General features: G+C 31.9%; 1 pseudogene; it reads right to left on the bottom strand.

Annotated features, from left to right (window-relative positions):
- Nucleotides 1-2,852: 2,852 nt before the first annotated feature.
- LOC129492365 (uncharacterized) lies at nt 2,853-2,950 on the bottom strand (annotated as a pseudogene).
- Nucleotides 2,951-8,295: the final 5,345 nt, after the last annotated feature.

The raw sequence follows: 8,295 nt of genomic DNA, 5'->3' as shown, positions 1-8,295 counted from the left end.
ATAGATTACAAAATTTTCTAATTCAATCTCTTATTTTTTATAGGCCTATTCAGGTTTTCTATTTCCTCTTGTGTTAGTCTAATTAGTTTATTATTTCTAGGATTTTGTGCATTTTTATCTAACTTATCCTATATTTGCCATGTAATATTTCCTTATAATTCTTTATTTCTACAAATCTAGTATTAATGTCCCTTTTTTTCATTCCTGATGATAATTTAAGTCTTCTTTCATTTTCTTGGTCAACTAGCTACAAATGTGTCATTTTTGTTGATCTTTTCTGGGAAAAACTTCTGGTTTCATTGGCTTTCTCTACTGATTATCAATGTTTCTGCTATAATATTTGTTATCTCCTCCTTTTTCCTGTTTTTGATTTAGTTTACTCTTCTTTTCTGATTTCTTGAAGTGGAAGGTTAGGATATTGATTTTTTCTTTTGCCCTGTGAGCATTTACAAGTCTTCCTCTAATCACTGTTTTAGTTGGATTCTATACATTTTGATATGTTGCGTTTTTGTTTTTATTCATTTCAAAATATTTCCTAATTTCTATTTTGCTTTCATTGCCTCATTCTCTTTAGGAATGTTGTTTTATAACTAGAATATGATGTGTCCTGGATGATATTCCATGTGTGCTTCAGAAGAATGTGTATTGTACAGTTGTTGGACTGAGTGTTCTGTAGATGTCTTTTAGGTCTAGTTAGTTTATAGTGTTGTTAATGTCTTTTTTTTTTTTTTGCTTATCTTCTGCCTAGTTGGTATATCCATGATTGAAAGTGGGTTGCTGAAGTCTAATTATTATGTTTTAATTGCCTGTTCCCCCATCTATTCTGTCAGTGTTTGCTTCATATATTTTAGGACCATGTTGCTAGATACATATATACTTACAATTGCTGTATCTCCTTGATGAATTGATCTTATTATAGAATATGACTTTTTGTGTTTAGTAATACATTTTGTCTTAAAGTCTATATTAGATATTAATATATCCAGTGCAGCTGTGGTTTGGTACTGTTTGCATGGCATATCTTTCAATTCTTTTACTTTTAACCTATTTGTCTTTGAATCTAAAGCACGTCTCTTGCAGACTGCTTTAGTTAGATCACACATTTTTGTCCACTCTGCCAATCTTTGCCTTTTGAGCAAAGTATTTAAACAATTTATATTTAATTATTTATAAAGTAGAAGTTATAGAATTTACATCTGGCAGTTTGCTATTTGTATTCTATATATGCCTTATGTCTTTTTTGTCCATTTCTCAATTACTGCCTTTATGTTAAACAGATACTTCCTAGTGTACTATTTTCACTGCTTTATTGTTTCCTATATTTTTTTAGTTATCATCTTAGTGATTTTCCTGGTGTTTACAGTTAGCTCATAACTTTAAACAATCCAGTTCAAGTTACTACTAAATGTCAAAGGTATAAAAATCTTTGCTCCAATATGCTCTTATTTCTCTCTCATTCTTTAAACTGTGATTGTCCTACAAACTATCTTTATACATTATAAACCTATCAATGGTGTTTTATAATTATTGCTTTATGCAATTATTTTTATAAAACAGATAGGATAAGGAAAGGGTTATTGATATAATTTGACTCTGTATCACCACCCAAATCTCATGATGAATTCTAATTCCCACTGTTGGAGGTGGGGCCTGGTGGTAGGTGATTGTATCATGGGAATGGTTTCTAACGGTTTAGCACCATCCCCCTAGTGCTGCCTCAGGATAGAGTTCTCATGAGATCTGGTTATTTAAAAGTGTAGAACACCTCCCCTTCGCTCTCTCTTCCTCCCGGCTCCAGCCATGTATGATGTGCCTGCTCCCTCTTCACCTTCTGCCATGATTGTAAGTTACCTAAGGTCTCCCCAGCCATGTACAGCCTGTGGAACTGTGAGCCAATTAAACTGCTTTTCTTTATAAATTACCCAGTGGCAGGCAACTCTTTATAGCAATGTGAGAACAAACTAATACCGTGATAAACAAATATTTTTATACTGTGTTTTATATTTACTTATGTAGTATACTTTACTGGTGCTCTTTATTAATTCATGTGGTTTCAAGTGTCCTTTCAGCCCGAATGACTCTTTTTTAAAACCTTCTTGGTAGAACAGATCTTTTAGCAACAAATAATCTCCATTCCTCTTTTTAAAAATCCTGGGAATGTCTTAATTTTATATTCATTTATGAAGGCGAGTTTAGCTGAATTCTCAACAGTATTTTTATTTCAACACTTTGGACATGCTACCCACTGTCTTCTGACATCCATAGTTTTGCATGAGAAGTCAGCTGTTAATCTTATTGAAGATTCCAGATAATTGATGTAAATTTTCTCTTGATGTTTTCAAGAAAAAAAAAAAAAAAAAAGTCTTTGAATTACATCATTTGACTCTGACCATTCTAGCTGTGGGCCTTTGAATCTGTTCTATGTGGAGTTTATTGATCTTGGATGTGTAGATTAATATGTTAAAAATTTTGAAATTTTCCAGTCTTTTTGCCAATGTGTCTCTCTCATCTCCTCTGAGACTTCTGTTTATTTTGGTACACTTAATGGTGTCCCATAATCCTCTGAGGTTCTGCTCATTTTTTTATTTCCTGTACTGCTTATAAGATTGGATTATCTCTATTGACCTATCTTCAAGTTTGTAGATTCACTCTTCTGACAGCACAAATCTAGTGTTGAGACACTCATATTTTTGTTATTAATCTTTTTAAGTTCACAATTTATATCTGCATTTTTAAAGCAAATATAAATTTGATATACTTTATTGATATTATCTTTTTGGTGAGATGTAAACATTTTTATTTAGTTCTTATATATATAACTTCTATTTTAATTTTTAAAAATACATTTTTTGAAAAATATGTAATGCTTCACGAATTTGTGTTGCATCCTTTTGCAGGGGTGATGCTACTTTTCTCTGTATCATTCCAATGTTAGTATAGGTGTGATTACTGATTTTTGTATTTTGTAAGGCATTATTGTCTTTACATTTCTTGAGTGCTTTACACATGGTCTTGTTAATTCTTTGAACTTACCTACAATAACTTAAGACATTGTCTTCTAAGATCAAAATCTGGGACTCCTCAGGGACATTTTCTGTTGGCTGTAAATGTGTCATGCTTTCCTTTTTCTTTGCATGTTTCATTTTTAAAAACTGAAAATATTTATATTGTAGCCATTCTGGTATCAGTCTTCAACCCTCAAGATTTGTTCTTGCTTAGATTTTTAAAATTTTTATTGTTGTTTTTCTTGCTTCTGCCTATTTGTTTAGTGACTTTCCTGAACTAATCCTATAGATTCTGTATTCCTTTCGGTGTGCAGTCACTAAGCACTGTACTATACAGGTTGAGTAGTCCTAATAAAAAAAAATCTGAAATCTGAAATGCTCCCAGATCTGAAACTTTTTGAGTGTGTTGATGTTATGCAAAAAGAAAATGCTGATTGAAGTGTTTTCAGTTTCTGGATTGGAAATGCTGAACTGGTATAGATAGTGCAAATATTTATAAATCCTTCCAACTTCAGAATCCAAAACACTTTTTGTCCCAAGCATTTCATATATGAGATACACAACCTCTCTCTTTCCTTCTCTCTCTCTAAATAGAGATATAGATATATAGATAGAAATATCTATCTATATATCTATATGCTTATCGTGGCACTAATCACAACAGCAAAAACTTGGAACCAACCCAAATGTCCATCAATGATAGACTGGATTAAGAAAATGTGGCACATATACACCATGGAATACTATGCAGCCATAAAAAAGGATGAGTTAATGGTAAATGATGAGTTAATGGGTGCAGCAAACCAGCATGGCACATGTATACCTATATAACAATCCTGCACATTGTGACATGTACCCTAGAACTTAAACTATAATTAAAAAATATAAAAAGCACTATTCCCACAGAACAGTGGGAATGTTTTGTCAGAAATCACAGCTGTAAAACCTCTATTCCCTGGGTGCTGTGGCCAATTAATTTGATTCAGAGCTCAGTTCAGTATGGAAAAGAGGTAACCCTGTGGCATTACCAAAACAATAGCAATTTGCTGGCAACATCACAGCTACTGAAGGCTGTGGTTGAGTTGGAGAAAACAAGCTGGGGAGGGATTTAAAAAGAAATCCCAGAGAATCAGTTGACCACAGAAAATTCTGAAATGCTGCAACACATTCATGGGGATCTAACTGAAAGGCTATGCCTAAGTCCAGGGAAGACATGGGAAAGGAGGTATTAGTCATTTACATTTGACTGACCTTGCAGATGTGAATGAGCAGAACCCTGCAGAAGCAGGAAGTGAAAGCTAAAGAAGTGCTGAAAATTGCCTGAAGTTTGGATGTGCCTTATCACCCTTTGAAAGGTGGTAGATACACAAGAAAGGCATTTAAGAAAATCTTCTGATGGACCATTGGCTGACCACTAAATTATACTGACCTAGATGTGACCCCCAGAAAGGCAAACTTAAAAACAAGAAAAAATATATATATAGCTATATATATATAATCTCTATATCTAGATATAGATATATCGCTATATCTCTATATCTAGATATAGATATATCGCTATATCTCTATATCTACTTCTTAATTACCTATCCTATTTATATCTGCATTTTCAAGTAAAATTTATATTTGTCATGCTCCTTCCCTTTTAAAGTTTCTTAGTACCCACCCCCCTTCCAGGTAAAATATGCATTTGTAAAGGTAGAAGAGATATGAATATTATTACATAGTTTTTATTTATGTGCTCGAATTTCACATATAAGTTTTTTAGTTGATTTCTATTATTTATTACTTTTCGTTATTGCTTTTCTCAATGTTCTCATCTTTGAAATGTGACTTGCTTCTATATTTAGTTTAGAAAAATAATTAAATTCCATGGGATTATTCCCTAGCTAGTCTTAGTAATTCTGAATTCTAGATGGAATAAGAGTTACATCTATTACATTTTAACAAATACGTGTATATACATTCTCTAATATAAGATAGGATATTTCAATTTTATTGCAGTAAATTTATGGCAATAAATTTACATTTATACCCTTTATTTACATTATATCCTTTGCATAAAATCAGTCGGTGAATCATGGCTTAAAAATACATCTTCAATTAGTTATGCAGCAATAATGTCCCCAATATGTATTATCATTTACAATTATAATTTGCTAGATGATACAGATGAGATGTAGCAGTGAGTAACATAATTGCCTTTTTAATGCTGTAGTAGGTATGCTGTGGTCATTAATTATCAACTTGACTAATTATTATTGGTAGAAATTAATCTTTGCTGTAATAATTATTGCTGATGAATATACATGTTTTGTCCCCATTACCTTTTACCATGACATGAAGATGATATAAGTGATTATTAAACTACAGACTGTCTAAAACAGAGTTAAATAATTTGATATAGTAAAGGTATCCTTGAGCTCAGATAAATTTTTATTAAGCCATGGAACTGCAAAAGGCATTTGACCTAATGACATTTTTCAGATATTAAGGTTATCTCATTCCCCACTCTCCCTCACAGATTTGTTTCTTTGTATTTCATATACGACGGTGCAAAGCTTCTGGCTGCCTTAAATAGAGGAGTTATTAAGAAGTGTGCTTCTGTAAATGAGAGGGTGTATGTAATCTTAGCATTGAGAAAAAGGAGTAGAAAAAAAGTCATACAATGTTAACTCTTAAAAATTCTTCATAGTAATTACCAAATTTCATGCAGATGTTCTTCAACTTACGAGAGGGTTGTGTACTGATAAGCTCATCGTAAGTTGAAAATATCTCAAGTTGAAAAGACATTTAGTATACCTAACCCACCAAATGTCATTGTTTAGCCTAGTGTACCTTAAAAGTATGCAGAACACTTACAGTAGCCTAGAGTGGGGAAAACTAATCTAACACAGCATATTTTATAATAACATGTTGAACATCTCATGTAATTTATTAAGTACTGTACTGAAAGTGAAAAACAGAATGGTTGAATGGATACTCCAAGTACACTTTCTACTGAATGCACATAGCTTTTGTAACATCATGAAGTTAAAAAATTGTAAGTTAAAAAATTGTAAGTTGAACCATTGTAAGTCATGGATCATCTGTGTTTACAAACACCTGTGAACAATAAAACATTTATAAGAAGAGTAGATCTTGTATTTTTTTGTGTTCCCAGAATAAGAATAGTGCCTGGCACCCAGTAGATGCTCAAGAAATATTTGCAGAATGCATAATTAAATAGTGAGGTGAGCTAAATATCCTGTAACAATGAGAAGCTGATGCAAGCCAGTCATTGGTAATTGTTCATTTTCATCAAAGAGATCATTCAATAAGCTTTCACAAAAATAACCTCTATTCTAACATTTACCATTCAAATACACTCTGAGAAACATATTGACACTCACTGAAAAAAAAAAATAAATGTGAGACTAAAGATCCTGATTTTGAACAAAATATGCTGCATCTTCGAGCAATAGAGGCTTACACTTGCTATGAGTTTATCAGAAACATTGTCATCAGAACAAACCTAAATGAACTCCTATTTTAAGAAGTCTAAACCAGTCCAGCTTAGGCAGAAATATATTATCAGAGCAACTATATTAAATGATTGGTCTAAAGTATTTTTAAAAGCAGATATTTGTGTCATTTTACTCAATTATTTTGGGGGAACATTTAAAATATATTTTATGGCTCAAAATGGATTTCCAATATTGTAATCTTAATATATGATGTTGTAACTGTGGGAAACAGGGTTTAACTTGAGGTTTACTGATTTATGACTACCATCCAAGAAATAATAAAATAATTAGATAATATATTGGTTCCTTTGAAAGAGAAAGTATGGGTGGTGAATGATGTATTCTTACAAACAATACAGGAGGAATTCATAGGCAGTGGTTTGTCTAAACAAAGAATGGTTGTAGTACCCTGTAGTTTTTCTTATGATCAATATGAACCTGGGAAACGGCACTACTTAAACTAAATATAGGATAAGGTGGTGGAAAGCCCTGTGGTTAAGAGCAGGAATTCCGAGGTCAGGAGACCCTGGGTTGGAGGCTCATCTCTCTGTTTAGTATGAATTTTAACACAAGTTATTCCATTTTTCTGAACCAGCTTCATAATCTTTGAAACACTGGTTATGAAAATAAGATCATGTCATGGTATTATGGGAATTTCATGTAGGTAATGCTTTTATTATGGTTGTATAATAGTGGCTGTATCAAAATGTTGTTGATAGGATTAAGTACAGGAAAATTATTTAGTGTACTTAGCAACATCTAAATAAATACTATGTATTATTTTTATTATTGCTATTACAAAATATGCACAATTCAAATACTACAGAAACATTTTAAAATTACATGTAAATACAGATATAACTTTTAGAGAAAACTATTTTCAAAATCAACAGTATCATATTTATTGAATAATTTGTCTCAAATAATCCATTAGTAAGTCTATTGAAGAACATTTTTTTGTTTTCTGAAATATTCTCTTTAAGCCTAATTGATATTCTATCCTCTAATGTGAGGAAGTATGTAAGCAGAAGGATGGTTCATAGCTAGTCACTTTATTCCTCCAGGTCATTCTAGAGAGAATTTTAATGTGGATTTCACATTGCATCACTGGTATGGGTGGCTTATTTTGTCTGACTCTCTAAATAGACTCATGCTGGAAGCTTACTCCAGTTGTGATGTCCTTCAACATTTGACCAAGCATACCTTCTCAGATTGGTCTAAACTCTATAGTGGTGACAAAATTAAAACATTTTATAGTCTAGTACAGCCCACTCAGACATCATGCTCTTCTTTTATTTCTACTGAATAAAAGCTCATGACTTGGCAAGTATTAAAGATTTATCTATTTATTAACATTTTACTCACAAGGATAAAACTCTTGAAATATTACAGCTCATTTTCAAGAATGTCCTTGGGATGGAAAGCAAATATATTTTTTGTCACATTACATTTTCAAACCATGTAGGTCACTGTCATAAAGCAATCACTAGAAAAATTAGATGAAACCGCATTATGCAATAGATTTTTTCATATTTTAGATACATATATATTTATATAATACTTGACTGTAAATTTTGATGGTAGTGCTAAGGACTCTGTGGAGAGACTGCTAAGCTCTTAAGAAGGTAAACAATTTTTGGAATGGAAAGAATTGTATTTTTCATTGAATGGTGGCAAAATTTTTACATCTAACTTTATTAAGAAAATTTTTTTATTTATTTTGGTTAACAATTAAGTGAAAAATATGGTAGAGGGTCTTGCCTTGCCATTCCATTTTATCTGTC

Source organism: Symphalangus syndactylus, chromosome 10 (genome assembly GCF_028878055.3).
Source record: "Symphalangus syndactylus isolate Jambi chromosome 10, NHGRI_mSymSyn1-v2.1_pri, whole genome shotgun sequence".
NCBI classification, from domain to species: Eukaryota; Metazoa; Chordata; class Mammalia; order Primates; family Hylobatidae; genus Symphalangus; species Symphalangus syndactylus.
This window is presented reverse-complemented; position numbering and strand designations above follow the sequence as displayed.